Source organism: Rana temporaria, chromosome 4 (genome assembly GCF_905171775.1).
Source record: "Rana temporaria chromosome 4, aRanTem1.1, whole genome shotgun sequence".
In the NCBI taxonomy this organism is placed as follows: domain Eukaryota; kingdom Metazoa; phylum Chordata; class Amphibia; order Anura; family Ranidae; genus Rana; species Rana temporaria.
Window position 1 is genome coordinate 412,519,788 of NC_053492.1, and position 22,166 is coordinate 412,541,953.

General features: G+C 42.2%; 1 protein-coding gene across 3 annotated transcripts in view; it reads right to left on the reverse strand.

Annotated features, from left to right (window-relative positions):
- MACROD2 (mono-ADP ribosylhydrolase 2) overlaps positions 1 to 22,166 on the reverse strand; it is a 3,190,351-nt gene that overhangs the window by 1,204,952 nt on the left and 1,963,233 nt on the right. The window lies entirely within an intron of this gene.

The window sequence follows — 22,166 nt, forward strand, 5'->3', positions numbered from 1 at the left end:
ATGACCCCATTTTGGAAAGTAGACACCCCAAGCTATTTGCTGAGAGGCATGTTGAGTCCATGGAATATTTAATTTTTTTGCCCCAAGTGATTGAATCATGACCAAAAAAAATTAAAATAAAAAAATGTACAAAACATTGTCACTAAATGATATATTTCTCACACATGCCATGGTTATATGTGGAATTGCACCCCAAAATACATTCTGCTACTTCTCCTGAGTACGGGGATACCACATGTGTGGGACTTTTTGGGAGCCTAGCCGCGTATGAGACCCCGAAAACCAAGCACCGCCTTCAAGATTTCTAAGGACATAAATTTTTGATTTCACTCACACAAATCTTGAAGGCAGTGCTTGGTTTTCGGGGCCCCGTACGCGGCTAGGCTCCCAAAAAGTCCCACACATGTGGTATCCCCGTACTCAGGAGAATCAGCAGAATGTATTTTGGGGTGCAATTCCACATATAACCGTGGCATGTGTGAGAAATATATCATTTAGTGACAACGTTTTGTATTTTTTTTTTTTTGGTCATTATTCAGTGACTTGGGGCAAAAAAATTAAATATTCCATGGACTCAACATGCCTCTCAGCAAATAGCTTGGGGTGTCTACTTTCCAAAATGGGGTCATTTGGGGGGGTTTTGTGCTGTTTTGGCATTTTATTGCCTTCGAAACTGTGATAGGTAGTGAGGAGTGAAATCAAAAATTTATGCCCTTAGAAATCCTGAAGGCGGTGATTGGTTTTCGGGGTCCCGTACGCGGCTAGGCTCCCAAAAAGTCCCACACATGTGGTATCCCCGTACTCAGGAGAAGCAGCAGAATGTATTTTGGGGTGCAATTCCACATATGCCCATGGCATATGTGAGAAATATATCATTTAGTTTAGTTTTTTTTTTTTTTTTGGTCATTATTCAATCACTTGGGGCCATAAAATTAAATATTCCATGGACTCAACATGCCTCTCAGCAAATAGCTTGGGGTGTCTTCTTTCCAAAATGGGGTCATTTGGGGGGGTTGTGTGACATCTTGGCATTTTATGGCCTTCAAAACTGTGATAGGTAGTGATAGGTAGTGAGGAGTGAAATCAAAAATGTATGCCCTTAGAAATCTTGAAGGCGGTGCTTTGTTTTCGGGGCCCCGTATGCGGCTAGGCTCACAAAAAGTCCCACATATGTGGTATCCCCGTACTCGGGAGAAGCAGCAGAATGTATTTTGGGGTGCAATTCCACATATAACTATGGCATGTGTGAGCAATATATCATTTAGTGACAACTTTGTGCAAAAAAAAATCAGTTTGTCATATTCCCGCAACTTGTGTCAAAATATAAAATATTCCATGGACTCGACATGCCTCTCAGCAAATAGCTTAGGGTGTCTACTTTCCAAAATGGGGTCATTTGTTTGTTTTTTTTGCTATTTTGGCATTTTATGGCCTTCGAAACCTTGATAGGTAGTGAGGAGTGAAATCAAAAATTTGTGCCCTTAGAAATGCTGAAGGCGGTGCTTGGGTTTTGGGGCCTCGTATGCGGCTAGGCTCCCAAAAAGTCCCACACATGTGGTATCCCCGTACTCAGGAGAAGCAGCAGAATGTATTTTGGGGTGCAATTCCACATATAACCATGGCATGTGTGAGAAATATATCATTTAGTGACAACTTTTTGTAAACATTTTTTTTTTTTTTTTTTTTTCGTCATTATTCAATCACTTGGGACAAAAAAATTAAATATTCAATGGACTCAACATGCCTCTCAGCAGTTTCCTTGGGGTGTCTACTTTCCAAAATGGGGTCATTTGGGGGGGGTTTGTACTGCCCTGCCATTTTAGCACCTCAAGAAATGAGATAGGCAGTCATAAAATAAAAGCTGTGTAAATTCCAGAAAATGTACCCTAGTTTGTAGACGCTATAACTTTTGCGAAAACCAATAAATATACGCTTATTGCGATTTTTTTTACTAAAGACATGTGGCTGAATACATTTTGGCCTAAATGTTTGACTAAAATTTAGTTTATTCGATTTTTTTTACTTTTTGTTATAAGAAAAATCATTTTTTTTCAAAATTTACGGTCTTTTTGCGTTTATATCGCAAAAAATAAAAATCGCAGAGGCGATCAAATACCATCAAAATAAAGCTCTATTTGTGGGAAGAAAAGGACGCAAGTTTCGTTTCGGTACAACATTGCATGACCGCGCAATTACCAGTTAAAGCAGCGCATTGCCAAATTGTAAAAACACCTTTGGTCTTTAGACAGCGTATTGGTCCGGGGCTTAAGTGGTTAATATACGCTTATTGCATTTTTTTTTTACCAAAAATATGTAGAAGAATACATATCGACCTAAACTGATGATGACATTTATTTTTTTATTTGTGGAATATTTATTATAGCAAAAAGTAAAAAATATAGTTTTTTTTTTCAAAATAGTTTTTTAGCGCAAAAAATAAAAACCACAGAGGGGATCAAATACCACCAAAATAATTTTCGTTTGGGTACAGTGTCACATGACCGGGAAATTGTCAGTTAAAGCGACGCAGGGCCGTATTGTAAAAAGTGCTCTGGTCAAGAAGGGGGTACAATTTTGCCGCAGTATATCTGCCGTGGACAGTCGACTTAAATAGTTAAGGGCTCATTCACTTGGGCTTCTAGTCCTATACAGAGTGAAGAGTCGTCAGTTCACTTTTTGCAGTAGAGCTGAGCTATGTACAGGCAGCCTATACAAAGTAAATGTATACACATTGGCTGTACGGACTAACTTGCACAGCTGAGTTTAAAGTGGAACTTTAGTCCTGAAATTAAAGTGGAGTTCCACCCAAAAGTAGAACTTCCGCTTAAACCACTCGTCGCCCCCTTGGCATGTAATTTTTTTTGGGGGGGGAGTGGGGGTTTCAGGAGGAGTGGGACATCCATCATATAGCCTACGGCGGCCCCTCTCTGTAGGCGTTTGCCTGGGACACATGACAGGTCCCAGGCGATCGCCTGCCAATTAGGTAGCGCAGTGCCACTCGCGCGTGCGCAGTGAGTGCCCGGCCGTGAAGCTGAAAGCTGTCACGGCCGTGTGCCCACAGTTAGGATGAAGGCGCCAGCGGAGAGGGGGGGAGAGGGGGGAAGAGGAGCGGAGCTCCGGGCGTCGCTTCGCTGGACAGTGGAGCAGGTAAGTGTATGTTTATTAAAAGCCAGCAGCTATGCTTTTTGTAGCTGCTGATTTTTAATAAATATAAAAAAGGCTGGAACTCCACTTTAATTCCTGCTAGATCACATCAGGCTGGCCTCTTTTGAAGGTATAGCTATGTAAAATATTAAAAACAAGTGCCAATACTGTTTAAAATCCAGTAATACCTTGTCTAACCCTGCTCTGCACCTGCTCAATTGCTCTCTATTTTTGTTATTGTGCCAAATATCAGAACTAATAGAGGCTGATCTGCTGACAGCCTAAAGATTTACTGCTGCTCAGGAGCTCTGGGCTTCAGCAAAATGGCAGGCTCAGGCAAGAAGGAACAGGAGCAATGCTGGAGGCAATTTACAGCACACACTCATTTTGGTAGCATAAATGATTAATGCAAAATGCATGTACCTTGCTAAAGAACATTATTTTGTATTAAGTTGTTACAGTATGTTCCGCTTTAACAAGTACGTAGGGATGTGTGCAAAGACTCAAGCGCAAAGCCTGTGTGCCTGGGTCTGTGCAACTGTCCCTGCATACCTGTCAAACATTTTCTTTTTATAGGCTACCTCCCGACAGCTCAGCGCTAGTCAAAAAAAATAAGCAAACAGCTCTTCACGCTATATGGATCTGAGTGACTACAAGAATCAGACCCAAAGTAGAACAGCAGGAACAATAACTTCTCGAAAATTTGAGTTATATACCCCACATATTTGTCCTGCCTTAACCTTACAGCTGCAAGCATCATTTATGAGTACAGTTCAGCACCTTCTTCCCTGGGAAATCATAGAAATGTTTCTCATCTACCTCTACTTTTCAGCCTACTGAGTGGACAGCTCATTGATTAGGTAATTCCTGTGCTATTCCTCATGTAAGCATGTTCCCAGAGTTAGGCTGACAGTAATGTACAAAACAATATAGCCCTGAATCAGAGATCTTAACTCCACTTTCTCAGTGTGAGTGCTGCTGCCCAGGGAATAACAGGAAGCTACTATAAAGACATACTTAAGTCATTGGATTAGCTTTTATTTACAAAATGAATTTATTTTAATTTTTTTAATGTAGCCATGCCCCTGTAGGGGTTGCTGAATGTAGTGGTTCACCTGTCCCCTACCAGCCAGACATCCATCTCTTAGTCATTAAGAGGCTTAGTCCATAAACGTTTTTTTTTATTTTTATTTGAGGGGATTAAACTTGGATGGGAAATGGGAAATTATGGGATGCCCCCGAATATTCAGTGCAAACTTGCTTGGGACTTCTATATACACTTCAGTATGTAAACTTTAACTTTTTCTTCAATACGAACACTTACTGTAGACTGTTCCTCCTCCAGCACTTTCCTTGCTGCAGACTGTTACTCCTCCAGCACTTCCCTTGCTGCAGACTGTTACCCCTCCAGACTAGCTAGCACCACATGGTAGGCCTGACACTGCTCCAGCCAGGCTTCAATGAACTGCCTTTTGCGGGCAGGGACCTCGGGCCCCTGTGGTGTAGAAATAGTTTAGGTGTTAGCTATCCCTCATTCAGCAACAGCTCCCAGATAGCTCTCTTCAGGTCCTGCCAGCCAACCTGGCTGTAATGACCTTTTTACACTGCCCGTCCCTCAGTCCTCACTCCTGGTCCTGCACCCATCTCAAACTGAAGTCTCCCGGTTATCTCAGGTGTGCCTCCCAAGTCCTCCTGCCTGGTATTATAGACTGCATCTCACACCAAAGCTTGTATAGCTTATAGGACTTACACTCTGGACTATTTATATACTTGTTTCCTGTATGCGCCATTATTGTTATTTTTTTGTCTCCCAAGTCCTCCCAACTGTGCTCACTCACCAGCCCTCCTGGCTGCGACCAGTAGTCATCCCTGGAGACTCTATGAAGTGTTCTTTCCTTGAGCTATGAGTAAGCACTGATTGTAGTGCGAAACGTCAGCTGTATGCCCCTGTCTTTGCTGTGATGTGTGGTGTTTGAAAACTTTTATCAATAAAAGGCAACCGAGAAGGTTTTTCCAGAGTGCGGCTGTCCAAACATTTCTTCCTACAAGTGTTCTTTCCTGCTGTCCTTTACTTACTCTCTCATGTGCCTCTCCTTCCAGGATCTCATCACTCCTCTGGATGCATCCAAGCCCCAGCCCAGGGTCACCACCCCTCCAGACTGGGGAGCTCCCGTGGGCCCCGACAGCCTTCACACTCTCTCACTCCAGCTCCTCCACCCAACAACTCCTCCCCAGCTGGGCTGACCCTAGGTATTTAAGGAGGCCTGTCCCCTGCCAAGTTGGGGATTGGCCAAGGCTCTTTAAGATACCCCAGACAGCCCCACCTCTCTTCCCCTCCTCTCCTTCTAGCACGTTCTAGAAGGAAGAGTGAGGTGACAGTGAAGTGATGCGGCCTATGAGTCACCAGCTGCTACCCTGAGCCACTCTCAGCCCAGAATGAAAACAAACAGGGCTAGGCCTACCTAAATTGACCTACATTTACTCAATACACATATGGGCATTTGTTATATTTGCCTAAAATTCCACTTTAAGTGCATGGCAGTAAAGGCAGGGCCTGCAGAACAAGACAGGTTATCAGACACTGGCAGATCCATTGAGGTGCACTGTGTGTTAAGGTTAGTTGGCTCTGTACATCACATCACCACTTTAGAGGTATGAAGAATGGACACATGTCCCTTCACTCTCCTATTATAAGAAGACAAACAAAAGACGTCTCATCATCCTTTTGATAGGATCACTGGAGACTTATGGAAAGCAGGTGTATGAAACAGCTTGTGCTCTCCCACAGCAGTCTCTACATAAATTGCATCATCTATTATATTATCACTCCCAGTTTAACACTTAAGACTGTCTCTAAATACTGCAGAATAGACCTGTGAAAATCGGTAACATGTCTTTATCCAACACATGAAACCTTTATTAAAGCAGACAATTACTCATTATTTTGCCTGTTGCATTGAAGTGTATTATTACACTAGGGCTTCCTTTGCTGCCTGCCGGTAATCAAAGTTCGGTATGAAAAGGACATTACCAGACGTATAATTTTGGCAGCCAGCGTAAATCGTGAGAGAAAATGGGAAGAAACTGTAGATTCCAGCATGGAGGGTTTGTTAATGGTTGAATGGTAATCTGCTCTTTATAACACTTGGTAATAGGTATTTATTCCTGCACAGATGTGCAGACTTGGCACCAGACACACACATAGAAGATCTGCAGCTTACTGCATTCTTTATGGAATTATTTCTCAGTAATGAAACTCTTTTTCTCCCCTGACTTCAAATATTTGACTGCTCTCATTGGCAGCTTTAAACTGCAAACATATACGCTAATTGTCTGGGCTTACTCAAACTCATAAAGATGTGTTTTCCTGCACCAGCCTTCGCTGTTTCTGCAACTGCTGTCTACATTTTGGTTGTATGGGGACCAGGCTCCAAATGCTCAAACATTCCAAGACATAGAAAACAACATAAGCACAACAAATGTTCGATTTGAGATTCTGGTTAGAAATTCCAACCGTGTGTAGGCTCCATTGAACATTTGCTGTTGGAATTTCCGACCACAAAAATTTGAGAGCTGGGTCTCATATTTTCCTACATCAAAAGTTCTTGTCGGAAATTCATATCGTCTGTATGCAATTCCGACGCACAAAAATCCTACGCATGCTCGGAATCATTGAACTTAATTTTTCTCGGCTTGTAGTAGTGTTGGACGTCACCACGTTTTTGAGGTTCGGAATTTCCAACAAGATTTGTGTGACCGTGTGTATGCAAGACAAGTTTAAGCCATAATTCCATTGGAAAAAATCCACGGTTTTGTTGTCAGAATTTCCGATTGTGTGTACGCGACATTAGAGTGAACTTGTGTTTTGGCAACCAATGGGATCCTGTAAAGGTACATAGTGAATTGAGTATAGATAGCGCTGATTATCAACTAGTGCAAGGTGAGTACAATGAATTCAAAATAAAAATATTCAATAGTGTGAATTATAAATGTAGGAAACAACAACACTATGTCAATATTGCCTATCTACATGAGAGTGAGTCCGTAATGGGTTAACTAGACTGGACCCATATGCAGCCCTGCAGGAAAATCAGCTGATATCTCCTTCTCACTGCTTCAGAATAGATAGGATAGATCTTCCCAAAGATTCCAGCCAGAAACTCCACATGTAAGTAAAAAGAGAAGAACGAGAGGACAAGCCTCCTAGTGCAATATTGTTGGTACCAAGGAAGGGAGACAAGGACTACACCGACGGTGTGTGAACTCACAAATCCGCCGATTAACACAGGCTCTGAATCTGGTTGCCGCTCAGTGTGATGGTCTCCTCACTCGGATCGTGTCCCGTCACATAGGCTCCTCCCCCACGCGTATCGTCACTCGTCACGTGACTTAGTCATGGGCTGCTACATGACTGAGAGACGGCTGAGCTTAAATCAGAGGTTTAGGTGTTCAAAAGCATACAATAAAAATTTTAATATAATGAAGATAAAATATTTTAAAAACTTTTCCAGTCATATTGCTTCCTGCATACAATAATTAATTTGCTAATATTGACATAGGGAAGACATTTTTATATAAAAGCAATGGAAGAACAAATTCATATAAAACATCAATATAAAGATTCACACATCGCCCCCTTGATGTGATCGCTAGTACTACTTTCATATATTTAATGCATCTTGACGGGGTAAATAGAATGCCACATTGCATTAATATACATCCACATTTATAATCAGTTATACAAATGACTATAAATATAGCCATAATAATATTATTTAAAATATATGTAATATTTAAAAAATATATTATTTAAAAATATTTATATTTAAAAATATTTAAAATATATATATATTTTATAATCAAATGTCCGTAACAATCTTGTCAACAATACCAGCCCCCGCCTTTAATCCAAAGGCAAGGTGCAGGCTGAGGGTTATACCCTTCAAGATGTATATCTAGAAAAAACAGGTACACAGACATAATTCACAAAGATACCATGTAAATATTAATTATAAAAATTGATAAAATGTGTATCGAAATTAACTACTCAACTAAAAATCTGAAATGAAACAATTCAGATCGAATTCGATATTGAGCCCATTAGGCGCTAAAGAACGCATTTCATGTATCCATCTGGATTCACTTTTGCTAAGTTCACAAACTTTGTGACTCCCTCTCCAGTGAGGGGTATATTTATCAATGGCCCAAAACTTCAATTCTTTAGGATTTTTGTTATGACACAATGCAAAATGACGCGAGACATTGTGCTTATCAAAGCCCTTCTCAATGTTTTGAATGTGTTCTCTTATGCGCTTCCACATTGGTCTTTTTGTGCGTCCTATGTATTGGAGTGAGCAGGAACACTGTAAGACATACACCACGCCTTCTGTTCAGCATGTAATCAGATCTTTGATCCCATATTCTTTTTGGGTTACGTTAGACACAAATTTAGAGCATTTTTTTTCCATTGAGGTTCGTTTTCTTACAAGCGTAACACCGCTTGCAAGGGAAAAAGCCCTTTCCTTGGTAGAAGGTAAATTGATTATTTTTTGTAGGAGGGTCAGGGACATTTTTTGCTATTAAGTCCCGTAGGGTGGGAGCTCGCCTATATACTATCTTCGGAAGATTTGGCAACATACCTTGTAACTGCCTATCGGCCTGTAGTATAGGCCAATGGGTTCTAAATATCTTTTCCAATTTCTTATGTTGAACACTGTAGTTCAAGATAATAGGTAATTCGTTACCAACTTCATTCTTTCTGATCTTATCCTGTATGAGGGGTTCTCTTGGTGTGTCATATACTTCTGCGATTTGAGTTTGAATGAAATCTTCATCATACCCTTTATTCACAAATTTTCTTCCCAGCATGTTTGCTTGTTCCAAAAAGACCTTGGGATCAGTGCAATTTCTCTGAATTCTTATCATTTGCCCTTTAGGAATATTAATCAACCAGGGATCGTGATGGCAACTATCTGTGGGGATATAACTGTTTCTTTCCACTGGTTTGAAATACGTTTTTGTGGTTACTTTCTGGGCCTCCAACGTAATCTCCAAATCCAGGAATTGTATCGATTTGTCACTAATTTCATAGGTTAGCCTGATGTTCTTTTGATTCTGATTCAAAATATCGAAGAATTTTGTTAGGGAGGCTTCATCACCACTCCAGATGATAATGCAATCGTCTATATATCTTCTGTACAAAACTAGGTGATCCGGCATATTTTCATAGATAGCTGTTTCCTCCCATTCCGACATATACACATTTGCGACACTCTGCGCGTATTTAGCGCCCATACCTATTCCGTTCAATTGCCGATAGAACTCAGACTTATACCAGAAATAGTTATGCTGAAGGCCATAGGCCAGACACCTCAGCACAAACCGCTTCTGTTTTGAAATTAGGACCCCATACTTATTTAAAGCCCACTTGGTTGCTCCAATTGCCTCTTCATGGTTAATTATAGTATAAAGTGAAGCCACGTCAGCTGTGGCTAACAAATATTTATCTTGTTTGTTTATCACTATTTTTTCCAGGATCTGGATAAGATGCTTCGTGTCTCTCAAATAGGCCTTTGTCAAGGGAACTAGTGGCTGGATAAACTTGTCCACATATTGTCCCAACCGGGAATTTATTGATTGTATCCCATTTATAATGGGTCTGCCTGGTGGTTTAGTGGGATCCTTATGAATTTTAGGTATTGTGTATATAATTGGAACCCTACATACTTCAGGGATAAGGTATTTTTCCTCTCTTTTATTAAGAATACCTCTTTCTCTTCCTCTGTAGATAAGTTCAGAAAGTTCCTCCTTATATTCACCCGTAGGGTTTCCCCTGAGCTTAATGTACGTATTGACATCACTGAGCTGGTTTTCCAATTCTTCATAATAGTATTCTTTTGATAAGACTACAATGGCTCCACCCTTATCCGCTGGCCTGATAATTATTTGTTTGTTCTCCTCAAGTTCTTTAATACCCTTGTGGATAATTTTTGGGTCCGGTATTTTTTTGATTTTCAATTGATCCAAATCTTTAAGTACCATTTTATTAAATACCTCTATGTGATGGTTATTCTGTACTTGAGGATTAAATAATGATTTGTTTCTCAATTGACTATGTGAGACTCTACCTAACAAATTGTTTCGATCCGTGTCAGTTTTAATGGGTTGATTTAACATATATTTTTTGATGTTTAATTTTCTTGTGAATTTTTTAATGTCCACATAAGCATCGAATTTACTGAGATTCCTTTTAGGGGCAAACTTTAGACCCTTATCCAATGTCAACATCTCTGTTTGTGTTAATTCAACCCCGCTGATATTATATATTCCTTCACCTATTGGACCTTTCTTTGTTTTGTTCTTGTGTCCCCCTCTACATCCCCTCTTTCGTTTGGGCTTCTGGACCGTGCTCCTTGCTCGTACCGAGGGGGTGTCCTCTCGTGCCTGCGATGGTCTAAAAAAGAAGTGGAAGAACGAACATCCTGTTCCTCTCTATAGTTGGCAAATGGCTCATAATAATTTTGGGTGGGTATCGGACTTCTTCTTTGATCTTGTTGATAGTAGTCTCTATTAGATGGACCACCCTGTGAGTAGGCTGGATATTGCCCTCCTTGGTATTGTTGATACTGAGGAGGATAAAGATCTCTTGGATCCCTTCGATCTTGATTATAGTAATTGGGGTCCGGATGGTATCCATACGTATGATTCCCCTGATTACTTGATTGATTGTATGGTGGATTTATTGGTTTTTGATTATTTTTGTTATTCCTCCACCATGGTTTTGGTGTTCTGGGTCCATTCGGTTCCTCCCTATAGGGTCTAGGGGGATCATTAGCATAATCTCGTTGAGATCTTGCATATTCATCAACCATATGTCTTGGTCGTTCCGGTGTTCTATATCTAAATTCCCTTGGTGGGGAAATGACCCGTACCTCTCTATCAGGAGAGGATGAAACCGACCCTATTTTTCCATCTTTAAGATTAAGTTGCCATTTGAAAATCTGATGAGATCGATAATCATTCGTGTCCCTCATATATTTCCTCCTTTTGCGTTGTTTGATTTCAGCATCCTTTTGTTCCAATACTTTATTAAGTTGATTAGTAAGTGTAGTGAATGAAGGAGTATCTTTATACCCTTCAAGAGAGGTTTTGCAATCTGCTATAGATTTGTTAATATTTGCGATGTTACGTTGTTTCCTCTTAATTAAAAATTGCAAAACTTCCAGCCCCTTCTCATTGAAAAATTTAAACCATTCCTCAATGGAATCTTTATCTAATAGTCCATCATTGATGGGAACATCCCATCTAAGTCTTCTGGGGACTATTCATTCCTTGATGTATTGCTCGTGTGTGGTGAGATCCCACCATACACTAACCTTCTTCTCCATAAGATGCCCAAACTTCCTAAAATTGGTATCAAGGTCACCTGTTTCGGCAGTATTTTTAGTAGTAAATACATCTTTGAGGTCAACTGTACGATTTTCCATATAGTTAAATATATCCATGGTTGCTGCTAAATAGTGATAAAGGTTTGTGCAAAATGTATAAAAAGAGTGGTACTAATGTGCTACCAAATAAAACCAAAATAGGAAAAACCCAGCAAAAAACAACAAATGATAAAAGCTGCGTATCAAAAAAAGTGAACCAAACAAAGATAATAGTGAATTGAGTATAGATAGCGCTGATTATCAACTAGTGCAAGGTGAGTACAAAAGAGAGGAAAAATACCTTATCCCTGAAGTATGTAGGGTTCCAATTATATACACAATACCTAAAATTCATAAGGATCCCACTAAACCACCAGGCAGACCCATTATAAATGGGATACAATCAATAAATTCCCGGTTGGGACAATATGTGGACAAGTTTATCCAGCCACTAGTTCCCTTGACAAAGGCCTATTTGAGAGACACGAAGCATCTTATCCAGATCCTGGAAAAAATAGTGATAAACAAACAAGATAAATATTTGTTAGCCACAGCAGACGTGGCTTCACTTTATACTATAATTAACCATGAAGAGGCAATTGGAGCAACCAAGTGGGCTTTAAATAAGTATGGGGTCCTAATTTCAAAAACAGAAGCGGTTTGTGCTGAGGTGTCTGGCCTATGGCCTTCAGCATAACTATTTCTGGTATAAGTCTGAGTTCTATCGGCAATTGAACGGAATAGGTATGGGCGCTAAATACGCGCCGAGTGTCGCAAATGTGTATATGTCGGAATGGGAGGAAACAGCTATCTATGAAAATATGCCGGATCACCTAGTTTTGTACAGAAGATATATAGACGATTGCATTATCATCTGGAGTGGTGATGAAGCCTCCCTAACAAAATTCTTCGATATTTTGAATCAGAATCAAAAGAACATCAGGCTAACCTATGAAATTAGTGACAAATCGATACAATTCCTGGATTTGGAGATTACGTTGGAGGCCCAGAAAGTAACCACAAAAACGTATTTCAAACCAGTGGAAAGAAACAGTTATATCCCCACAGATAGTTGCCATCACGATCCCTGGTTGATTAATATTCCTAAAGGGCAAATGATAAGAATTCAGAGAAATTGCACTGATCCCAAGGTCTTTTTGGAACAAGCAAACATGCTGGGAAGAAAATTTGTGAATAAAGGGTATGATGAAGATTTCATTCAAACTCAAATCGCAGAAGTATATGACACACCAAGAGAACCCCTCATACAAGATAAGATCAGAAAGAATGAAGTTGGTAACGAATTACCTATTATCTTGAACTACAGTGTTCAACATAAGAAATTGGAAAAGATATTTAGAACCCATTGGCCTATACTACAGGCCGATAGGCAGTTACAAGGTATGTTGCCAAATCTTCCGAAGATAGTATATAGGCGAGCTCCCACCCTACGGGACTTAATAGCAAAAAATGTCCCTGACCCTCCTACAAAAAATAATCAATTTACCTTCTACCAAGGAAAGGGCTTTTCCCCTTGCAAGCGGTGTTACGCTTGTAAGAAAACGAACCTCAATGGAAAAAAAATGCTCTAAATTTGTGTCTAACGTAACCCAAAAAGAATATGGGATCAAAGATCTGATTACATGCTGAACAGAAGGCGTGGTGTATGTCTTACAGTGTTCCTGCTCACTCCAATACATAGGACGCACAAAAAGACCAATGTGGAAGCGCATAAGAGAACACATTCAAAACATTGAGAAGGGCTTTGATAAGCACAATGTCTCGCGTCATTTTGCATTGTGTCATAATAAAAATCCTAAAGAATTGAAGTTTTGGGCCATTGATAAATATACCCCTCACTGGAGAGGGAGTCACAAAGTTCGTGAACTTAGCAAAAGTGAATCCAGATGGATACATGAAATGCGTTCTTTAGCGCCTAATGGGCTCAATATCGAATTCGATCTGAATTGTTTCATTTCAGATTTTTAGTTGAGTAGTTAATTTCGATACACATTTTATCAATTTTTATAATTAATATTTACATGGTATCTTTGTGAATTATGTCTGTGTACCTGTTTTTTCTAGATATACATCTTGAAGGGTATAACCCTCAGCCTGCACCTTGCCTTTGGATTAAAGGCGGGGGCTGGTATTGTTGACAAGATTGTTACGGACATTTGATCCAAAATATATATATTTTTTAAATATTTTTAAATATAAATATTTTTAAATAATATATTTTTTAAATATTACATATATTTTAAATAATATTATTATGGCTATATTTATAGTCATTTGTATAACTGATTATAAATGTGGATGTATATTAATGCAATGTGGCATTCTATTTACCCCGTCAAGATGCATTAAATATATATTGGTAGTACTAGCGATCACATCAAGGGGGCGATGTGTGAATCTTTATATTGATGTTTTATATGAATTTGTTCTTCCATTGCTTTTATATAAAAATGTCTTCCCTATGTCAATATTAGCAAATTAATTATTGTATGCAGGAAGCAATATGACTGGAAAAGTTTTTTAAATATTTTATCTTCATTATATTAAAATTTTTATTGTATGCTTCTGAACACCTAAACCGCAAGCAATACACAGTGTTCGAATCATGCTAGCAATGATGTAGATGCCAGCTCCCTTTGTTTGGTTTCACTTCCTGTTCCATTTGACACGCATCGGCTCTGATTTAAGCTCAGCCGTCTCTCAGTCATGTAGCAGCCCATGACTAAGTCACGTGACGAGTGACGATACGCGTGGGGGAGGAGCCTATGTGACGGGACACGATCCGAGTGAGGAGACCATCACACTGAGCGGCAACCAGATTCAGAGCCTGTGTTAATCGGCGGATTTGTGAGTTCACACACCGTCGGTGTAGTCCTTGTCTCCCTTCCTTGGTACCAACAATATTGCACTAGGAGGCTTGTCCTCTCGTTCTTCTCTTTTTACTTACATGTGGAGTTTCTGGCTGGAATCTTTGGGAAGATCTATCCTATCTATTCTGAAGCAGTGAGAAGGAGATATCAGCTGATTTTCCTGCAGGGCTGCATATGGGTCCAGTCTAGTTAACCCATTACGGACTCACTCTCATGTAGATAGGCAATATTGACATAGTGTTGTTGTTTCCTACATTTATAATTCACACTATTGAATATTTTTATTTTGAATTCATTGTACTCACCTTGCACTAGTTGATAATCAGCGCTATCTATACTCAATTCATTATTATCTTTGTTTGGTTCACTTTTTTTGATACGCAGCTTTTATCATTTGTTGTTTTTTGCTGGGTTTTTCCTATTTTGGTTTTATTTGGTAGCGCATTAGTACCACTCTTTTTATGTAAAGGTACATAGCCACCTGAAATTAGTAAGCAGGGAAGGGGCGTTTGAAGAGAAAGAATTGAAGGCTATCTAACACAAAAACCAGACATTCAAAAATTCAAAGTGCTGGGTCAGCAACACTATAGAATTGTTTTTTTTTATTGGATTTAAAAACACTTTAACCACTTGACCTCCAGAAGATTTACCCCCCTTAATAAACAGGTAATTTTTCCTTACTTTAACTGACAATTGCGCGGTTGTATATAAAATGTATGTTCTTTTTTTCCCCACAAATAGAGCTTTCTTTTGGTGGAAATTGGTCACTACTGCATTTTATTTTTTTTTGTCCTATAAACAAAAAAACAAAAAAAAAAGGAAAAAATATATATTTTTTATTTTCTGTTATAAAACATATCCAATAAAAATCTAATTTCTTCATAAGTTTAGGCCAATATGTATTCTGCTTCATATGTTTGTTAAAAAAAATATTGATATTGATTGGTTTGCGCACAAATTGGAGTGTCTACAATCTATGGGATATATATTGCAATTTTGATTTATTTCATTTTTTTTGTTTGGTAGTAATGGCATTGATCTGCAACTTATAGCAGGAATGCAATATTGTGGTGGACATTTGGACACTGACACTTTTTGGGAACCAGTGACACTAATACAGTGATCCAAGCTAAAAATATGCACTGTCACTGTACTAATGACACAGGCTTGGAAGGGGTTAAATATCTAGGGCAACCAAAGGGTTAAATGTGTACCTAGCCAGAGTTTTGGTGTACTGTAGGAGGTGCTTTTACTAGAGGAGGTAATCGTTTTTTTTTTCAGCGCTTTGCAGGGAAAGAAAATCTATTACGTCCCTGCTGACAGGACAGGGCTCTGCCTTGTTTACATAGGCAGAGCCCTGTCCTGTGTAAATTCATGATGACCGTCGGGTGCCAGCGGTAATCCAGTACAGTGATTGACATCTGCTGTGTTTAATCAGGGCACATTGAAGTGTCAGATTACGTACTAGGTACGTGAATTGACACCCCCCGAGTCAATTTGCCACCGTAAATCTAGATTATACGGTCGACAAAAGGTTAATTAAGTCCTCCCTAGCAGCTTATATTGACCTTTGATTTTCTCCCCTACCACTCCATTCAGCCACCAGGATGGAAGCAAAGTCCTCTGTAGACATGTGCATTCGTTTTCGTCCGAATGCATTTTCGTCCGAATTTTAGGTATTTTCGTTATCGTTTTAACAAATGAAAATAAAAGCACAGAATACGAAAACCGAAAGATCTGACATAAACAAATGCTTTATTTTCGTTTTCGTTGGTCGAATGTGCCTAACCTTAACTCTATTAGTCCAAGATTATTCTACGTAGAGAGAAAAGATTCGACATTATAGAGAGAAAAGATTCGACATTATAGAGAGAAAAGATCACTGCTGGAATTGGGTGGGGGAAGTAAAATATAAATAATAATGATGATGAATGTTATTGGCTGATTGTAACCAAAGAGGAGGAGCAGTAAAATAGCTAGAACTAACTTGACAATTCAACATGAACGCCGAAGATTCGACAAAGCATCGAAAAACATACAAACGTTGAATCTGTCAATGAATGCTTATGGGGACGCGCTTTATTTAAATGAAACATGCCCCCTACCCGCCCAATTTGAATTCCGCCGTGAGAGATACACTACGCCGCAACTTACGGCGCAAATTCGTTGAGGATTCAAACCAAAGCCAGGTAAGTTACAGCGGCGTAGCGTATCTCACATCTGCGCCGGGCGCAGTCTATGTATGTGGATCTGCCCCATGGTGTCTGTTAATAGTTCTAAGAAGATTAGACGGAGCAGCTAAACTGTACAACGCCGCAATCGTACATTTCCGGTCAAATGCTCGGGCCATAGGCTATAGAAAAATTCTAATGTTGGTTGACTAGTAATGGAAAAGAAAACATTTTGCGCCAATCTAATCGATGACACTCAAGTCCATTGTGAACAACACAAATAAATAAAAAGTCCAAAGATTAATAATGTTCTTGTGACAGACAGCACCCGGTGCACCGATAATGATAGTGACCTGCCACCACATAGACAGAGGCTTACCAGATGGTAGGTAAATAACAGCGTTATTATACAATCCACAGCAGGATATCCAGATAGCATGGACACAACACGGGATGGAATCAGGTATACAGCTCATCCACGGAGGGATGTGGTTGAATCAGCACAGAAAAAAACCTCTAAGACCTTTCCGGGAGCTCAGCAGCATGTCATGCAGGAAAGAAAGCCGCACATGGTGTAATACGTCCAACGTTATTTATTTAAAACAAGTTAAAATCTACTTACATCCATGAAATGTAATAGCAGCATAAAAGAAACAACCCATTGAAAAAGTTATCGTATAACGAAATGCGTCTGGGTTACGGCGTGCAGTGACGTCATCGCGTTTGTACGAGGAGGAAGGGCTCCTATCCATGCCGGCCGGCATTTGTTTCTTTTATGCTGCTATTACATTTCATGGATGTAAGTAGATTTTAACTTGTTTTAAATAAATAACGTTGGACGTATTACACCATGTGCGGCAAGAACATTATTAATCTTTGGACTTTTTATTTATTTGTGTTGTTCACAATGGACTTGAGTGTCATCGATTAGATTGGCACAAAAATTTTTCTTTTCCATATATGTTTGTGCTCTGTCACGTTTTTTTTGTTTCAAAGATGTTTATTGTTAATTCAGCATCGTACAAACATTAAGACCAAGGTACATAAAACGATCTCTTAATGGTCGCAGACCCATAAAGCGAAAATAAGCGGGCGCAGCCGCTTCGCCATACATAACAGGGGTTTAAATAAGTCATCTAAGGGTTACAATGCAGGAACTAAGAACGATATCCACCTCTATTAACATTCTTCAACTTCTGTAAGTGTTAGTCGTGTCAGGAGGCAAATGTCTGCCTCTCGTGCGGCTACCATAACATGCCTACAGCAATGCGTAGTATATCCGAGGAGCGGGGGTACCGCTTTCCTCGTTCAGCCCTGTTGCCTACTGCGCGCCTTTATGGACAGCTATTGTCTAGTGTCTATCTGTCTACAGCGTATGTCTTTATGCACATCGCCCTAGCCTCATCTCAGTTCTATTGTCTATTCCGTTTATCGCATGGTCACCCCCGCGGGTCGCGGAGGGTATGAGATATACTGAGGAACAAGGGGAGGATAGAGGGGGGGGGCTGGACCGGCAGAGGGGTCAGGGGGGGGGGGGAGCTGGGTTGGAGGGAGCGGAACAGTCCGCCACAGCTCTGTAGGGGGGGTATAGCACAGGCGTCTGATGTCTGTGCCGTCAAGGTCTAACAGTTCGGTAGTCGGCTGTCGAGGTGTAGTGTTTCCAGCAGGCCCATGTCTCGTTGAATCTGGCAGGGTTGTCATTGGCCTGATGGATTAGGTCCTCCATCTCCATCGTCTTTTGAATGCGTTGGAACCAGTCCGCCAGAGAAGGGGGTTGCGGGGATAGCCATTTGACTGGAATGCACATCCGAGCAGCGTTCACCATGTGCATTGCCAATGATCGGTTATATCCCTTCGGGAGCGTGTGGGCGTGGTGTAGGAGGTATTGCGCGGGAGAGAAGTCTAAGGTATCGGTGGTTATGCGTGCAATGAGCTTGTGGACCTCCGTCCAATAAGACTGGAGCGAAGGGCAGGTCCACCATATGTGGAGGAAGGAGCCCGTCTCCCGATGACATCTCCAGCATGTTTTCGAGAGTGTGGGGTCAATTCTGTGAAGTTTAAACGGAGTCTTGTACCAACGGGAGAGGAGCTTGTAAGCGTTCTCCTGTGTTTGGACATTTACCGAGCCCTTGTGGGCTAGTCTGTATACTGATTCCCATTCCGCTTCCGTAAGGTCCAGTGCAATATCCCTTTCCCATTGTTGGTTTGCCCAGTGGAGTTTGGAAGAGTGGGTTGCGAATAGTAGGCCATAGATGACGGATATAAGATGTCTCTGCGGCTCCATACTGGAGCAGAGGTTCTCGAATGGGGAGTTGGGTCTGGACCATTGGGGACTCGGGGCTGTCCTGTCTAGGAAGTGTCTAATTTGCACGTAGGTCCAGAAAGGGAACTCGTCCTTGTCAGTTTTAGCTGCCAGTTCCGTTTGAAGCATGAGTCTGCCTGAAGTAAAGAATTGATGTGCCTGAACCGTCGCGTGAGGCCAACCGTCCGACAAGAAGGTATGGTGCATGCCTGGGGGGAAGTCAGGGTTCAGTTTGAGGGGGGTCATCGGGCCGCACTGGTCTGACAAGTTGTGTTTGATACACGCCTCTCGAAAGGCCCGTAGTGATGAGAGTATGAGGGGATGGTTCCCGCAGTCAGGCGGGGTGTTTCCCTTTGAGACCCATGGCAGGTGGGACAGCGGGAGGGGGGAGAAGGCCTGCTCTATTCCCACCCATTGTTTACGTTTCCCATTGGTGGCCCAGTCCACTATTCTAGTGAGGCTACAAGCCAAGTGGTATTTGCGTAGGTCCGGGAGGCTCAGTCCCCCTTGCAGTTTGGGGACTGTGAGCCGGTCATAACTTACGCGAGGTCGGGTGCCCCGCCACACAAAAGATGTGCAGGCCGATCTGAAAGATGAGAAGAACGCCGGGGGGAGTCTGATGGGGATCGTCTGCATGGCGTACAGTAGTCGTGGAAGGATGTTCATTTTGATCACCGCGATCCTCCCGAACCAAGACAGGTGTTTTGATGACCACCCCTTCAAATCTTTCATCACCGCTTGGAGCAGTGTGAGGTGGTTTAGGGAGTAGAGGTCTGATAGGGATGTTGGGAGCTGTATCCCCAGATATGTGATGGCCTTTGCGCTCCACTTGAATGGGAAGTTCACCTGACATAGATCACTCAGGGATTGGGGCAGGGAGACGTTTAGAGCGGAAGATTTGGAGAGGTTTATTTGTAGATTGAAAAGAAGCTTAAACTCATTGAGGTCTTTTAGTAAGTTGGGGATGGTCGTGAGGGGGTCTCTAAGGAACAGGAGGATGTCGTCCGCAAACGCGGCGAGTTTATAGGTCCGGTCCTTGATCTCAATGCCCTTGATCGTCGGGTTGGACCTGATTCGTCGTAGGAAGGGTTCTAGTATGAGGACGAAAATCAAGGGGGATAGGGGGCATCCCTGACGTGTCCCGTTCGATATGGAGAAGGCGTCCGACAGGTGGCCGTTCACACTGACCCGTGCCGTGGGGCCCGCGTACAGCATGGCTATATAATTTAACATGAGTGGCGGAATATTGGTGGCTTCAAGGGTCGCTCGCATGAAATCCCACGCCACCCTGTCGAACGCCTTCTCCGCGTCGAGTGAGAGAAAGAACCCTGAGGATTTGGTGGAGGTAAGCCAGTGGTGTATGTTTAGGGCCGCTATGGTGTTGTCCCTTGCCTCGCGGCCAGGGACAAAGCCGGCCTGGTCCATATGTACAATGTTGGGCATGTATGGGAGCAGCCTGTTCGCTATTATCTTAGCGAACCATTTAAGGTCAACGTTGAGGAGCGAGATGGGTCTATAATTGGTCACTATTGTCGAGTCCTTGTCAGGTTTGGGGATGACTACAATGTGTGCGGTCAGTAGGTCTCGTGGAGGGGTTTGGGCTTCGGCGAAGGAGGCAAACGCCGATACGAAAAAGGGTGTAAGAACCTCAGCGTAGGTCTTATAGTACCCCGTAGTCAGCCCGTCTGGGCCCGGGCTTTTGCCCGTTTTCAGTTGTTTTAGGGCCAGTCCTACCTCGGCACTGTTTAGGGGTCTGTCTAATTCTGCCCTGGCCTCTGCTGTCAGCTTGGTAGGGCCGTATTGGCGCAGGAAGCCGTCTTTCCGTGCGCTTTGCGCTTTTGGCGTGGTCGGGGATGGTAGGTTGTAGAGACCGGAATAATATTTGACAAATAGCTTGGCTATGTCGGGAGTAGATTGCACCTTACGGCCTTTGTCGTCTGTCAGAGAGTAGACGGTTGCTTTGGCTCTTTTGGTTTGCAGGGCTTTCGCCAATAGTTTGCCCGCTTTGTCGCCGTGTTCGTAGAAGGATTTCTGGGCTAGAGCATAACTTCGTCTGATCTTTTTACCTATAATCTCCAGTAGTTCTGTCCTAGCCTGGCTGAGTTCCTGTAATGTCGCGAGAGCTTGAGATTGTTTGTGAGCGGACTCCAAGCGTGAGATCCGTGCTAGTATATCGTTATACTGTTTGCGCCGTGCCTTGTTGCGTTTGGCAGCCGCGGCTATCAGAAGGCCTCGGACCACACATTTGTGCGCTTCCCAGTTGACGATAGGAGCTGTGTCTCCCGGGTTGTTTTCCCGGAAGTATGCTTTAAGAGCCATCTCCAGCTCCTTTGCCAATACCGGGTCTGTGAGTAGGGACGGGTCTAGCCTCCACACCCTCGCACGATGGTGGCATGGGGGAAGGGACAGTGTCATTGAGATTGGGTGGTGGTCCGACAGGAACATGGGTTCTATGGCTGCCGCGGTCAACCTATGCAAGTCGTCTTGGCTTATTAGTAAGTAGTCGAGTCGGGAGTATCGATTATGGGGGGCTGAGTAGAATGTGTAGTCCTTGCCGGAAGGATTTAGTGCACGCCATGTGTCATGGAGACTGTGGTTTTGGAGGATCGCTTTGATTCTCCTCAGGGCTGTGTACCGGATTGATGACGACCCTGTGGACGTATCCAGGGCTGGGGTAAGGGGTACGTTGAAGTCGCCCCCCAAGATCAACATCCCTGCCTGGAAGGATGTCAGCACTTCAGAGAGAGATCTAAAAAAAGGGACCTGGCGGGAGTTGGGGGCATATGCATTTGCGAATGTAATCGTTTGGTTCATGTAGGAGCCTTTCAGAAACAAATATCTTCCCTCCGGGTCAGCTAGTGACTCCTTCATTCTAAAGGGGCAATTTCTGGCTATTAGTATGGAAACACCTTTTGTCTTGGCGCGTGCGTTCGTGGCGTGATGGGCTTGCGGGAAATGAATGTTGTGTAGTTTGGGTGTGGTTCCTGTCTTAAAGTGTGTTTCCTGCACGAACACTATGTCTGCCCGGGCCCGGTGCATTGCTAGGAGGAGTTGGGCTCTCTTTTCTGGTAAGTTCAGTCCCTGAGCGTTCACAGAGATCACTTTCAGTGTTGGGTTATCAGTCTTTGATCGTGCGTCCGACATTGTGATCATCACTATAGTCTCTTATCAGCGGGTGGGGGGGGGGAGGGGCGCCTGAGCTGTGGCGGAACAAGATCCGGCCCCTAAGGGG